This window comes from Trachinotus anak, unplaced genomic scaffold, assembly GCF_046630095.1.
Source record: "Trachinotus anak isolate AG129_WGS33_773 ecotype Australia unplaced genomic scaffold, CSIRO_AGI_Tana_v1 ptg000018l, whole genome shotgun sequence".
NCBI classification, from domain to species: domain Eukaryota; kingdom Metazoa; phylum Chordata; class Actinopteri; order Carangiformes; family Carangidae; genus Trachinotus; species Trachinotus anak.
The window spans coordinates 12,925,882-12,941,733 of NW_027273869.1; the positions used below are offsets into that span (position 1 = coordinate 12,925,882).

A 15,852-nucleotide genomic window follows, 5' to 3' on the forward strand; every position below is an offset into this window, starting at 1 on the left:
TGTGGAAAATATGTAAATACAGTGTGCCTATAGGCTGAAATACTATGGTGTTCATATGAAGAATTTCCATGAATTATTTACACAACAGTATGAACTCAGTGGCCTCACATTAAGCTCACTATACCCCTCTCCACTCTCTCGTCAACATTTCTATCTGTAGAGTGAATTGGCAAACCCCACAGGTTTATGTGGTTTGGAGTTCAGCAACTTAGGTCTGTGTCTAACCTCTCTGTTACTACATGAGGCCAGCAGCTCACACTGTGTCTATCTCTGCTGCAGTTACAGCTAAGCCTCAACCCTGGGGAGCCTCTTTCCAAGCTGCCTGAAAAACAACAACAGCGAAGGAAACATTTGGACACATCAGGAACAGCATCCTCTGTTGGTTCCCCTTAACAATTCCCACTTCTGCTCTTCCTTCTTTTGGCATTATTCATACCACCTCCTTACCTTTTCCCCTCATATTCTGTGTTTGTAACTTCTCACTCCTTTAATCCAATTCATCCTTCCTTTCATCCTTTTCCATATCTCTTCAATCCCCCCCCCCTCCTTCCATTTTTACCTTACCCTCCCTGCTTCACGTTCTCTCCCTCCCTTCCTCCCTCCCTCCCCTCCTGTCTCCTGCTGTACACCAGCCAAGCTCCCGCTCCCCACTACGTATCTTTACCCGAGCAGCGCTGCCAACAATTAGAACACATTACTGCCAATTGTGCCACCTGCGGCCCCCTGAAAGGCAGAAAAAGAGGAGAGGAGGGGACGGCACTGTGCCAGTGGAGGTGGGGAGGGTGTGTATGTGGTGGGGAGGTGGAGTGCTTTACAGCATTCTGGATACTGCCACAAAGCCCAGTGTTTAATTACCAATAAGCACTGGTTTAATCAGGGGCCTGAATACTGCCGGATAGACAGACTGCAACTGTCGTCTTCTTTGTGGGGGGCTTGGGTATGTAGGAATGGTAACTGTTTGTGTGTGTGTGTGTGTGTGTGCGTGTGTGAGTGTGCTCTGTGTGAGCAGGTGTTTATGGTTAAGCTGTTGTTTGGTTGTGGAAGAATGAATTGCAGCCTTGAATAGATGGGGGAGGGGGTTATTGTGAAGGGGGTTCATTATTGTTTTGAAAATAATTCAGTGGTTGTTGCAGTGAGATAGTGGGAGAGAAATGCACAGAGAGAGAGAGAGAGAGAGAGAGAGAGAGAGAGAGAGATTGTGTAGGGTTGTGTGTGTGCACATAGTCACACCTGCATTTTGGCCAAGGACTGGCTCAAATCACAGTGAATTGGATGCGTTGTGTGAGGCTTGAGTGAAAGCAGTCTCTTTTCTGGTCTTGTGGAGAAAACGAAGAGGTGTCTGTGAGGAGATTTAGCCCGGAGCCAAAACCAATTCACAACCACTCCACACTGGAGAGGGGTCTTATCCCTCCAACCTGTCCTTGCGATGACAGGCCTGAGCCTCCTGCACACACAGACACACACATACACATACTGACAGACACACAGTTGTCTGCTGCAACTTGTGTTGTTTGCATAAAATATGAAAACACACAGTCCCTTAGACACAGACACACTATGTGCCAAGGTAGTATTAGAGCTTTAGTGTTTTCCTGTGCAGGCTGAAGCCAGTGGCCAGATGAGAATGTAATCCTCCATTGTGTTTTAAATGGATCAACCTGAGAGCTTAGTGAAGACCGGGGACACTGTAAAGAGACACACACACACTCACATACACACACAGTTACAACTTCTCTCCAGTATATTGTGGCTATTATTCTATATTACTGTATTTCACCACTGTTTTTATTGTGTGTGTGTGTGTGTGTGTGTGTGTGTGTGTGTGTTATCTTGCAGTAAGAAAGCAGCTGGTCGATAGAACTGGGTCTGTCCTCCAGAAGTGCCCTGTGTGTGTGTGTATGTTGTTGTGCTGAGAGCATGTGCACCCCAGCTGTAACGCACACATTACCCTCCCCAATGAATAAATGATGTTGTGTCATACTGCTGTGACCCACTCCCCTAACAGACACACACTCCCCTTAACCCCACACTGCACACTCTGGCGCACACACATGCACACACACGCATGCATGCACACGCTCTCTTGCACAGATGAGACCGACACACTCTTGCTTGACACCTTGACCCTGGTCATTGAAGAGCAGATGTTTTGAGGCGCTCCTGTTTAAAGACTCTTGCAGTCAGTGACAGGCAATTTTCATTCTCCCTTGCTCTACATCTATTTCTTCTCTTTTCATCCCTCCATCCTTCTCTCTTACTCCTCAGTCACTCCCACCCTGCTCTCTTCCAGTCTTCTCTAGAGTCTTGTTGAGTAATTGCTCAGGGCTTCAGAGAGAAGGAGGGATGGAAAGAAGAAGAGAGAGGGGGCTATATGAGAGCACATATATACGAGAAACAGAGCAGAAGTGAAGGGAGGATGAGGAGGATTGAACGTATGTGTGCTGGTGTGTGCGCATGAGTTTGCGGACTGTGGAGGGTATATGCGCAAAGGTGTGGGTGTGAGAAGAGATTGTGAGTGTGTGTGTGTGTGTGTGTGTGTGTGTGTGTGTGTGTGTGTGTGTGTGTGAGGCACAGGGGGATCATTGATCTGCTGAAAGTGCAATGTGTGTGCTGAATTAGAGGAGCAGGCACAGGGCTTTGAGCTTGTAAAACACTCCCACAGTTATAGCTCTTAGCGCTCTCTCTGTCTGTCTGTCTCACTCTCACCCACACACACATCAACATACACGCTCATGCACACAGATCTATATTTGGGTGTTACTTACACTATCCAGACTGAGTGTGTGAGTGCTTTTATTTATGCCTTATCTGCGAATAGGTGACTGACTGTGTGGGGACATCAGCAGCTTTATTTGAACTGTGCAAACCTGGCTGCTGGGAAAATGGATGGAACATTTTATGTAACCTTGTTTTCTGTGAAGCAAATGAGTCAGCAAATGGCTGAATACTTTTCCTATTCGACTTTTATTTCACAGCATCAGCAGCCCATTTGCAGACCACAGAAAATAAATTAATTGCAATGAATAAGGAGAGAATGACTTTGATGGCAAATAAAAGGGTGAACTTTGGATTAGAAGTGAGACCGTACACTACAAACCATGAAATTACCATAACAGGTATCACAGTAACACGCCATTTTTTTAAAATATGGCCCCAAAATTACCCTAAAAGTAGACACTTCATAAAAATCACTTCAAACAATGACAGTTAAATTTGAATGGACAAGGATGATTGATTTTGAATTATTGACAGATTGAATATATGAACTTTTTGATCTTTCGTCCTTTTTCATTCAGCCCTCAGCCAAGGCATGCTATCAGTGTGACTGAGCAGAGCTAGGTAACTCCTAATGGACACAATCTGTCTGACATGTATGTGCAATCAATATTAATTCTCTTATCTGAGACCCAAGCTCCGTCCCATTGTTCAGCCATTCAGTCACATGTCACCTGCTTCGGCCTGATTATGGGCCCGACATGCCAGATTATCTTGGCGGCCATTCGGAAGATAGCAAAACAATCGGAGCTTATTTGTGCCGTAGCATAGTGTGAGTGCTCGACAGCAGAGACTGGCATTATGAGGATACAGGATCTTTTTTCAAATTTGTGGATTGAAAAATGATGTGTATGGTTTCATTGTGCAGACAGTTCATAGTCACTGTGGTGAAGACTATAGTGATGATGATGCTAATGATCACTGAGAGTCTGATGTAAACAATTCTTTCAAATCAAGATATAGCAATAAAATCTACTAATGTTTTGACAGCTGTGACTCAACAGACATTTAGGGATTGAGATGCCAACTTAAAGTCATTTACCTATTCAGCAGGGCGAGGTTGACAACTCGTTTTTGAGAGTCAAATTTAGGATGCTATACTTCCTGTGCTAATACACTTCAAGAAACATCTAAGAAAAATGAAACCGTTGTGTCAGAACTGTGAGACAACACTGTCTCTAAGAAAAACAAGAACTGCCTTAGACAATTATTAAGTGTTGCTTAGTTGGCTGACAGCTGAGTTTTAACTGAAACAACTGAATAATTTCTCTATTCACCACAGCTTCAGTGTAATGCCAGTGTAGTTCTTCAGGCCTGATCACATTCCTTTCAGAGTGAAGTCCAGCTTATTACTTTTGGCTGCACTGCTAAACAAGATGAATGAGAGGAACTCAATATGAGCTGTATTCTAAGCTAAAATTTGATTTTTGTCATTTCTTTTATATTTTTGTGATGTATGTTATGTTGTTTTCTCTGAATGTCACATCTCCTGCCTGGAAAACAAAATCACCCTTGAGTATCAACTTATAAACCCTGAATGAACTTCACAGAGCTGTGCACAAGATGCATTCCTCAATGTTTTGTTGCACTTGTTAATGCAATTATGGAAGCAAATATCTTGGCCGCTTGCCACTATGTTGTGGTTTCCCATTATGAATGTTATAATACAGTTGATGACAGTTATGACAAGATGATTGCAAGGGCATTTATGACATTAATGGTGCTGACAAGGCCTGAAAAGAGAAAATAATGTTTAGTGCGCTGACCGCAGTTAAACCTATGGAAAAAAATTCTCAGCGTACCGGAAGCAGCCATAACATAAGGCGTTCAGATCCCACCCCAACCCACCTGCTGTTGACCATTAAGATAATGAACTAGCACCATCTCCATACAAATTACTGCTTAAAGCTCTAAGAGCATCTGGGAGCTCTAATGTAGTTTCTCCAAACTTTCCTAAGATGACGTATTGATTGTGCCAATCAATGGGCCTGAAAAGCCATAAGTGCATCTGGTAACCATAATGGCGGCACTTAAAAGACGAATGGATGAGTGTAATATTCACTAAGCATCATTGTCCATGATGGAGGAGGAAGGAGGGAGAGGTGGATAGAGGAATGCAGAGCAGGAGAAGATTAAGTAGCAACAAACAATGAGTGTGAGGTTAAGGTAAAATGTGTGAAAGAGACGTGTGGAAATAAGATTTGAAGCTGCGGTGGAAAAGAAGTAGGAGGGTTGGTTTTGATGAGATGAAGTGAGAGGTAGTTGAAAAGAAAAGTGCAACTTCTACCCATATCTTATAGAAAGAAAAACCTCTCTTTGCCCTTCTGTGGTGCTGATCGTGCTTCTGATCGGCAGCTGTGTGTAGAGCGTAGTTGTGGCTTCAGCGTCATCCTGTCTGCCTTCGTTCCTGCTTTTTTTTGTATGTGAATGATTAATGCACTGGTAAGCAGGGGGTCCTCTCCTCCATCAGCTGTGGCTGTCCTCCCTCTCTCCATCCATCCATCTATCCCTCTCTCTTCCGATTCTTTATTCCACATTTGCCGTTGAGCGGTGATTTGTGTCAGCTATGCTCTGATATGGAGACCCACTTTTGAATATGAAGGATTGCAGACAGTGCACATTAGGCATGACAAGACATTGATCCTCAACTTTTTCTGAGTGGAAGGGGGATGAGTACATCATAGGAAGTAAACAAAGTATTCCTTGAAGAATTTAGATGAGGAACAGAATAAATTTATCCTAACTTTATAAAAACAAAAAACAAAACTATATTTTATATCCTGTTGGCAAACTTTCCCCCAATGTTTATCTTCCTTTTGTGTGTCCTGTCGCTCCTCAACTGTTCAGCTGCATTTTCCCCTCAACTAAAAGCCCACCTGGCCCTCAACAGCTGGGTCACACAACAGACCATTTGGGCTCATCAAACATTCATTGACCCAAATCTCCCCGCTTCTCCTTCCACCTACCCGCCCTCTTATTTCCCTCATCTTCTTTTCAAATAGCCTTCCCAGATTACTGTATATTTTAAATTTAAATCTAATAAGCCTCATAAAGCTGTTAAAAAGTAGATAAAGAGGAATGAGACCCAGGCTTCTTGCACAAATAGGTTTTGTACAACAGTACACGGTGAGGTTGTACAGTTCCTGATGGGGTGACTAAAATCTAAGCTTTGTACAATGAGCTTGGGACTTGTGTGTCCTTACACTAAACTGGATGAATCTGTGGGTATATCAGCAGCTGAAGCTTGGACTGATTTATATGTATAGATGCCATATGTCTGTCTGGGAGGAAGCAAGGAAACAAAGAGTCAAAGGAAGAAAAGGATGAGAGTGCTATCAGTAAGAGAGTATCAGAGGGAAGCTTGAAAGCCCTCAAACCTAATCCTGGAAAGATTGTCTCACTTAGCTTTTAGATATTCCACCACCTTGAAAAACCCTAAAGGCCTCCAGTGGCACATTCCCAGCTCATAAACTCATGCATGTTTTAGATGGGCTCACCTCCGGAGAGGGGGGTGGCGGTATTGACTGGTCTAGGATACACAACATCCCACAGTGGAGTGGAGGATGGAATAAGAGCCGTCGAGAGCATCCCTAAGGCAAACCACCTAACTAGCACCCGCCATATTTCATACTCCCTTATTCCCACCTCCTCCCCCAGCAGACTCTCAAGACCTCAGTACTTGAGGGAGAGGTGCTTCACAGGGCAAAGTGCTTGTCCCTTGAGCCCAGCTGTTGTGTTTTTGAAATAGTGGGACCTTCTTAGAGTCCTTTCTTTGATTCATCTGCGCCCTTTATCTTCTGTTACAGGAATAATGTGAAATACCAAAGGATGACCTATGTTTCCTGAGTACACACAAAGTCATACACAATACACAGATACTCACACCAGACACACACACACACACACACACACACAGGGTTATGGCAAGAGGTTTGCGAGACAGCACTCTAATTTTATGGCTTGCAGAAACTCATGGAGTCAAATGCTTTTTGATTAATGATACCAGCCAATAACTAGCCTAGCATATGTCTAAGCACGTGACACTATTGATTCAGAGTCCTCCCCCTGCACACCATACACACACACACACATTAAATTTGTGTTGACACAATACAGATGACCTAAACACAGAGGGGGGGATTATCAGAGATTCGGTTTCATGTTTTAGGAGCCCTTTTGTCAGTTGTTATTACATTATGTAGATTTCCTCCCCACAGCACATACTCAATCATAAAAATGAACCAAGTACACAGCAGGTGGGTTGCAGCCCATCTTCTTATCCAACTATAGAAGTTTGATTATTTTCTGTTTCACTTCTTGTGTTTGCCAGAGTTTGATAGATATTTCTGGACTTAGTCCACCTCATTTGCAGCCAGCACTTAAAGCCAACATAGTGGAACTTTTTTCTAAATTTGTATTTGATCAATGTCTCATCATTTGCTGATTAAAATTTCTCTTTTCAGATTGAACAAGAAGAGTTGTTTTTTAAATGGTGTTAAATTGATTTGGCTTAAAGCTGATTTGCACATATGCTGATATGCTTCATTTAATTCATCATCATTTTCTGACTCTGAATTAATTACTTTATTAAGGAATAAACACAACATTTCTGCAAATTACTGTTTTAATGTCATTAAAATGAACATTCACACATGGACACAAACTCTCACAGGTAATCTTTCCTCCCAGACCAGAAGTGCAACAACAGCTTCAGGAGTCTCCTCTCCCAATATCCAAAACATCCTTTTCAGTCTCCTCTTTCATTCATAAATCTCAGTCAATGATGTCCTGAGGTCGACTCTTCCTCTGACCCCAGCGAGCAGTAAGTGGTCTAGACATATTCAGCACCCTGACACTGTATCGCTCTGAAAGGTCAGGGGTTAAGCACAATGCAGTGGAGAGAATGATTGCCCCAAGTGTCACCCCTGGGGCAATGGCTGACTTACACACACACACACACACACACACACACACACACACACACACACACACACAGGACTTTTGCCTTTATGCATGCATGACTTGTCTCTACCATTATCCAAACAATGGAGTGTGTCAGCTGAGTAATTGAGTGGTTGCTCTGGTCCTGTGACTCTAATATCAGCTGTTATACTTGAGACATCTTCATTAGGTCTGTATTTGGACAGGCTTGGTGACAAGGGTCAAGGTGCCTTGTGTTTAAAAATACAGGAACCATTAGATGAGGGGACGTAAAGAGTGAACAGAGAAGAGCAACGTGTTTGTCTTTTTGCATTACTGTGCAAGATGATAGAGGATAGACAGGCAGTAGGTTATTATGAACAGCAGTTTAGTGTGCGAGACACTTGATGACAGCAGTGCCAGAAATATTTAACAGGGGCAAGGATCGCTGTCCCCCCCAGGCATGATGAGCTGGGGATGTTTGTGCGGTTTCCTGTGGTCTTTGCGCATGTTTGCGTAGGATGTAGTGACCCAAGCTTACGTTTTTGATGACTATCCCCATGCGGATGTAGGCACTAACACAAACACACACTCATTGGTGACATCTGACCTCAATTTAGAGCCAGATGTGGCCTGAGGGAAGGTGATGGGATGAATGGAGACAGACACAGTGACATGGTTAGAAACTGGACATTGGTGGCTATTGATGACACACAAAGAGCTCTGTCTTTGTCTGCACAGTCTTTTATCATCGTCTTCTTCATCATTGCAACAGAAGCATCCGCTTTTCTTTCATCAAGCTCTTCTCTTATCTAGTTCCAAAAGTGATTAATGTTCTGACCTTCTGCCTTCTTCTCTTCCTCTGTGTCTTTATATCCTCCCTTACTTTTTCCTTTCACACTGTTATAGATGGCAATAATGACAGTAATGGCTCTATATTGGTTGAAAGTCAAGGTCATACCAATTGGGGCCCATATCTTTTATGATGCCACATTAAAAGTATGCAATCAAGCAGAGCGTAGACTAATTACACATTGATATATCAGTTCAAAGGATGAAATTGTAAAATAATATTTCGTGAGACTGTTTATAAAGAAGTAAAAGTTTGCATTTAAAACTGATGCACGCACACACACAGAGAAATACAAAGCCACCCACTCACCAAACACAGCAGACACTCAGGAAGCAAGACAGATCCAGGAGCAGATGCACAGGTATTTAATTAGGACTGACTGCAGCTGTTACTGTTTATTACCTAGACATTGTGAAGATAAACGTCTGAAACACACACACACACACACACACACACAGGTCAACCATTTGTTTGAGGGGCCCAAGGGAACATCAGCAGTGTGTACTTGTTTGAACTCTGTGTGTGTGTGTGTGTGTGTGTGTGTGTGTGTGTGTGTGTGCGTGTGCGTGTGCGTGTGCGTGTGCGTGTGCGTGTGCGTGTGCGTGTGTGTGTCCTAGTTGAATGAGGGACCATAAATGCTCATATACATACAGCTAACAAACAAACCCGGTCACTCAGCATGTCCATACACACACTCAGACACTGCACACACCAGATGGCCTGCTCTTGTCTTAATCCTCATCTCCCTCTTAGTGTTTCTCCATATCTGTATTTTTCTCCCATGACTCTCTTCTGCCATTTTGGTTTTTTTTTTTTTGTTATCTTTTTTTTTTTTTCCCTTGTTTTCCTCCCCTCCATCCCTTGTCTTCAGGTGACAGGTCCCCTGCTTGCAGTTAGTGCTGTTGTGTTCACCGTCTGCTCTCAGTCAGCGTCAGCGCTATATGGCACACACACAGTTGCATGATTGGGATGGTGCCCAGCTTTCTGCAAATTCAGACAGCCTGATATTTACAGTAGTGGCAAGTTCTAGCTTTTCAACAATTTTGCATTACTGTCATGTTGCACTATAAGATTTTTAACTGAAGGTAGCACAATTATGAACTCAGGCGCAATACTCCACCACAAATATATCTTTTCAACATCAGACGCTCATTCGGCATAGCCTCAAGAGATTGCTTTTAAAGTTTCTTTTTTTTGCATTGAACACAGGCTGTTATTATATTGGGAAAAATATATCAAAATATCCTTTTATCGTAACTACTGCTCTTACACCATTATATCCGCTTCCTCGCTGTTCACTGTGCTTCTTTTGTTCCAGACTAAATAATACACTAATACCCTGCTTTCCTTGTTATCTTCATGCACACACCTGTTGAGGTTGTCAGCAGCTGCATGCATTGGTTACATATAAATAGATAAATGAATTAGTAAATAAATATAATATTAATGAAATAGTAATAGTAATAATGTATGTATTGTTATGTTAGCTCAGTGTACAGTTTGGTATAAAAGGCTGTCTGTGATCGTAACATGTTGAATGCATTTGTGTGTTGCTGCGTGTTGTTAATCTGAGCATCATCTTTGTTTTGGGGTCCCTGTGTGGGAGGAATTGTATTGATTTGAAACTTGAATGTAATTAGAATAATACATGTTTATGCCCTCTTCTTCCCTTTATACTCTTAACACACATATATACAGTTCTTCTGAACACATTGCACCTTAACTCCCCTCATATTCATACTTTACGTGAGGAACTAGGTTAGTATGATTAATGTTCATGGGATGATCCATCGCTGTTCTCCATTCCTGTGAGTCCCACAGGGAGCCCTCTGCTCTCTGTCTCACATAGGTTGGCTAGCCAGCTAACAGCCTCCTACATACTGAATGGTTACTGTGATGAATGATTAACATGCAGCCTCGCTAAATGATGGCCAATAGATCATTTATATTGCAACTAGAGAGGAAGACCTTACAGAAACCAGTGGGGAGAGTGAGTGAGCATGTTGCTGCCTTGGCTGCATCTATCTCTCCTCGTCTGATTCACCACAGTGGTCCTTCTCTGTATTTATCCTTCAAGTTCAGTGAGCGCCTGACTGCCTAGTTCCTATGTCTGTATTGTTTTCCCTACGTGCGATTCTGTTTTCACCCATCTCATCTCCAGCCCATGGCCTCATTAGCCCATGTGTGTTTAGTCCCTGTCCACTCTCTAGTCACTGCTAGATTGTATTGTGTTTATGGCTGACTGCTTCCTCGCTTAGTGTTTCTGTGAATTAGTCAAACTTAGTCGCTCTCTGGTCATGATCCAGAGTCCCTGTAGTTCCCCTGTTCAGCATGTCTGTCTGCTTCCTGGCATCTGTGTCATGTTGCAGTGGCTAGTGTCAGTCGCTGAGGTTATGCTTTGTCCTTGGCAAGACACAAAGACTCACACATTCCCCTCACCAAACCGCACTCACACCTTGGGCTCGTTCCATCAGACGTCAACAGTCTCCCCTGCATCTCTCAGCATCCCCCTGCACGTTCTCTTCTTCTTTCTACTGCCTGTCTTTCTCTCTCTCCTTTCCCTGTATGCAGTGCTGTGAAGACAGCCGTGAAACTGAGCCTCGTTTCCCCAGTTATTTCTCAGGGAAACTCAAATGAAAAGATACTACTAACCTTTTCTCTCTTCTGGCACACCGTTCACCACAAATGCTGACAAGAGACTGCAGTACCATCTCTGACCTTTTACAGGGTTCTAAGAGCACACACAACCCATTCCTATTACTGGCTGTGCCTTTGAATCAGCACAGTCCGGGGTGGTGTGGAGGAATTTAATGACATACAGTGTCGCTTCAATTTTAGCGCTTCCCGGCCCCGGCTACCCAGGTGCACCATTTGTCCTTTATTCAAAGGAGAAAGGGGGGCTTGAGTGGCCCTTAAACTGGTCTAACTGTCAGTGAGTGAGGGAACGAGTCAGTGAGCGAGGAAAGAGTGCATTCCACTACTTAGATGTGAATGCATATAAAATCCTGATGTCTTTCTTACTGTTAAATTTACAGCGTAACCCCCAAATCCCAGCCTTAAAATCCTCAGCAAAGCCCCTAATAACCCCCATCACCCTATGTCCCCTTATTGCCACTCTCATAAGCTGTCCATATTTCATGAGTGGGTTGCCCTTTCATCATGCCCTATGACCCCACAGTATGTCTTCCAGGGATGGTGGATGAGGAACTGAGAGGCAATGGCCTTAAATATCCTTTATGGAAAATACTCCTCAGCCTCCTATCAGACCCCATACACAGCCCCTCCTCTGGCCCCCCGTTCCCCGATCAATAAATAATGGGATGAGGCGGTGAGAGTGTGTGGCTAACAGACTGTAAAGGAGGGAAGAGAAAGCAAGGAGTGAAAAGCGTGCTTGCTGCATTGCAAAGAGAAGCTGTAGGAGCTGTCTTTCTGGAGAGACAGAAAGATGAGGAGAAATGGGCTAAGGAAGAGATCAACAATGGCAGAGAGATGAAGGTGTAAAGAGCAATGAGAACGATATGTAATAGGAAAGGAATAACAGAATAAGACTTTGCACCAATTGAAGACAATTACAAACTACATAAAATAAGAGGATAAAATGGTGTAGTGGGGGTCTCCTGTGTAGTTATAACAGATGAGAGAGGGCAATGCAAGATAGTCTTGTAAAGTAACATTCCTCAGAACTGGGACACTTCACAATCACTGCAACTGACAACCAAGACAAAAAGTGAAAATAAAACCATACTGTCCAGAGTTTAATGCTATCAATACTTTCTATGTCAGCCAGTTGTAAAACTCTTGATGTTATGGCCACTAATTTCCCTGCACCCTCCCTCTTTTCCTCAGGCTCAGGCTTGCTGCTGCTACTGTCAATTATATCCTATGGATGGCATATTAAGAGCAGTGATTAGTTTCTGGGAAATAATGTTGTGAATTCTGCAGGTAATTAGTTTGAGCCACAGTCAAGTGTGTGAATGCAGTGTGCAGACAAAAACAGGAAGTGCTTAAGCCCCCTCTGCTGCTCCCTGAAGTATGTGGAGTGCAGGCGTGCACTTATTCTGACATGCTCAAACTCACACGCACAACCACACATACTACAGTCCTCCTCGCCTCCAAGTGTTTACTTAGTGTTGCCTTATTCCAGGAGAAGCAGTCTCAGTACCCATATCCCCTGGCTCAGAAATGTCAGCTGTGGCTCATCTGACGCCCATCTGTTGAACCTTAATCAAAATTTCCATAATTTTCTTCATGCATTATTATGTTTCCTCACTCCCCTTTTCCCTTCATCTCTCTCCTGTCCGCCTCCTATCTCATTTGCAGAGTTTAAATGCTAATTCATAAAAACAGGGTATTCTCAGGGTAGCCACATAGTATGTGGTGTAAATGTAAATTTGAAATATGATAATGAAATAAGTGGCTCCCAGTAGAACAGGCTTGTCCCCACTATGAAAAGGGTCTTGACCTATGAGAGCACTGTTGTGATAGATAGAGGACATACAGAGAGTGGTGGAGTTGCTGTGTGTCCAGTTGCTTTGCACTGTGTCCTGCTGTGATGACCTCATCCTTTGGGTCTTCAATATTTCCCTGTATAGCAGGTCTAATCTGAAGTAAGTGGTGGGTCTCACTAATCAGTTGACATCTAGTCACATCCTTTGGTGGCTGACAGTACAGACAAGTGGTGTGTTGTTTCAGCAGAATTAGTCTGCCCCTTTTTATTTGTTCATGGCCAGCTGGACAGTCGATAATACCCCTGCTTTTGTGAACAGCACTTCTACACCTCAATAGGTGGTGCAGTCAGGCAAATCACATGGCTAATAGTTGGTTAACATATATTGTTTGTGCCTTTTAGTGGTAGAGAAATGTGAATGTAGATTTAAACTATTGGTTGTTATTGTTAAGGTCATTCATTTAGACTAAAGAAAAAATAATTTGCAAAGCTATTTACAAAAGACTGTAGCCAGAAGTTAATTTCACACTCTGCAACATTTCTATTCCACATAAATATTGTGGTATTACTAATACTGGTATTAGACGGGACACTCACCCAAACATCAAAGTCAGTGGTACCTAAGCAACAAGACCCATCTGTCTTCAGCCCAATGGGACGTAAACATGAGCCAGCATCCACACAAATTCCATTCAGCACACAGACCCAGCTCTTAGCTGGGAAGAGTTACTACTTCCTGTCAACCAGAGACTAAAGACTGTTTGGAGTGAGGCTGACCAATGTTTACATTTCACCTCTGTTCAGCTTTCTGTCCTTTAAACACAATACCAAATATACTTGCAGTCAAGTCCTGTGTGCTAGTGTCTTCAAACTGAGTGAATGCTGTCAGCGAGCTGCTCTCATGTTCTGTTTTTCTCCTTGACTCTCAAAAAATTCAAAATCTCAGGAGTTGTGTATCCTCTGCGACTCTTTTCCAACCTGCAGAGGGAACTATTGCCATTTTTCAGCTCTGTCTCTTACTAAAGCTTATCCATTAAGGCTGCTTGCTATAGGTCGCACACACTAGACACACACTGCATCAAACTGTGTTTTGGCTGCACAGTTATGACCTTTTATCTCTAATCCCAGCAAGGCTGTCCTCTTAAAATGTCTATCTGAGGACTCCATGGGGCAGACTGCATGGTTACTCAAGATGTTAAACCAGCACTTAACAAGAGCTTGGGAACCTTAGGGCATTCAATGGCATGTGCAAATTTTTTAGAGCCAGACACTCATCCTCTGTGTATTAATGGGAGGCACCGCATCCACAGAGTGGCCTAGCTCACGTGGCACTCAATTTACAGTTTGCTCAAAGGATTCAGTTAACCAGAGTGGAAGGTGTAAATAACAAAAACAGTTTTCATTTACCGTTATCCGAAGGAAGATTTAGTAAAGGAAACGTTTTTCTTATCAAGGAAAGAACATCAAAGAAAAAAAGCATACACCCCCTAAAGGTCCTCTCACCTTTACAGAGCAACACAGGGGACCTGTATAATGTCTCACATAACACTACAAACAGCAATTACCAGCCACTTCAGACCCTATTATGGCTGACAGTGATTAATAAAACCACTGTTGCTACATAAATGAAAATGGGAAGTGAATGTAAAAGGTTGACCAAAGAGGCCAGGACTGCAAGAGAAATCTGGAGCTTTCAGATAAAATTTCCCACCCTGCTTTCAACTAATTATTCTCCTAGCCTCGTCAGTCCCCAAACCAAGCCCATTCTATCACAGATAAGCCTCAGGAGACAAAGCTCAGGCAAAACAAGTATGAATATTTATGTTGATACGTGAGTGTGTGTGGGTAAGTGTGTTTAATTACAAGTGGGATGCATACCGGTGTGTTTATACATGCATACCCTTATGTATACGCCATACTATTGTGCTGTTTGTCCAGTGGATAGTCAGAAGGGAGTGGAGGAGAATGGAAAGAAAGGCTGTGCCAGCAGGCAGCATTATTCCCTGCGGGGAGTGTTGATTAATGAATCACATCTTTCTAACCTGAGGCTGCTACTGTGCCGCTGCACTTTCACAGCACTGCAGAGCGCCAGTCAGCCCCGTGCCAGGCTGCCTCACTTGCACAACATGGCACAGGGTGTAGGTGCTGTCACTGCTAACAGGGGCTGAGAGTTAGTGCGAGGAGAAGAAAATTAGATTCCGGGTATGAGCGGAAACTGCCTGACAAATTTGATCATTTCAGCCTGTGGGTGTTTTTCGCTTCACACAAACAACCCCCTGCGGAATGTTGTTGAATTAGTTTGACATATGTGGTTATTGTGTTGTGTAAATTGAGCATTTCATTTTTCAGTTGTTTTGTTGCACCACTCTTGATCATTTTTTGCTGAAGTTGGATTATTATGTGTCCTTATTTCTATGCCCAGTCAATACTTCATTAATATATTTTTTTCCTTTTCTCTCTTTCTTCCATATTCCTGTGATGCTGCACCTTTGAAATTCCCCCCTCCGTATTACAGGTATGTGAACACTTTTAAGACACCCACACTGTACCACTGTATGGACAGGCAGTTATATACCACCATGCAGCTGTATAAAGTATGAGCAGTTTCATTTTATATGATGACAGTGAATCAGAGCTCAGAGTCTCACAGCAAGGTGTCAACTACTTTACAGAATGATTGATACCACAAATCTAAAATAAATGCTAGTCATTATAGTTAATGATGTATTTAAAATCAGTCCTCAGTTTTGTCATGATGCGATTGATTTATTTTTTTATTAGCCGATTTTCAGCTCTACCTTGCTGCATATTATGTCAGTCTCTGATATCAACAGCAACAACTTCTCATAGCCAATAT

At 42.9% G+C, this 15,852-nt stretch overlaps 1 protein-coding gene across 5 annotated transcripts in view; it reads left to right on the forward strand.

Moving 5' to 3' along the window:
* Positions 1-15,852, forward strand: part of plxna4 (plexin A4) — a 235,218-nt gene that overhangs the window by 82,398 nt on the left and 136,968 nt on the right. The window lies entirely within an intron of this gene.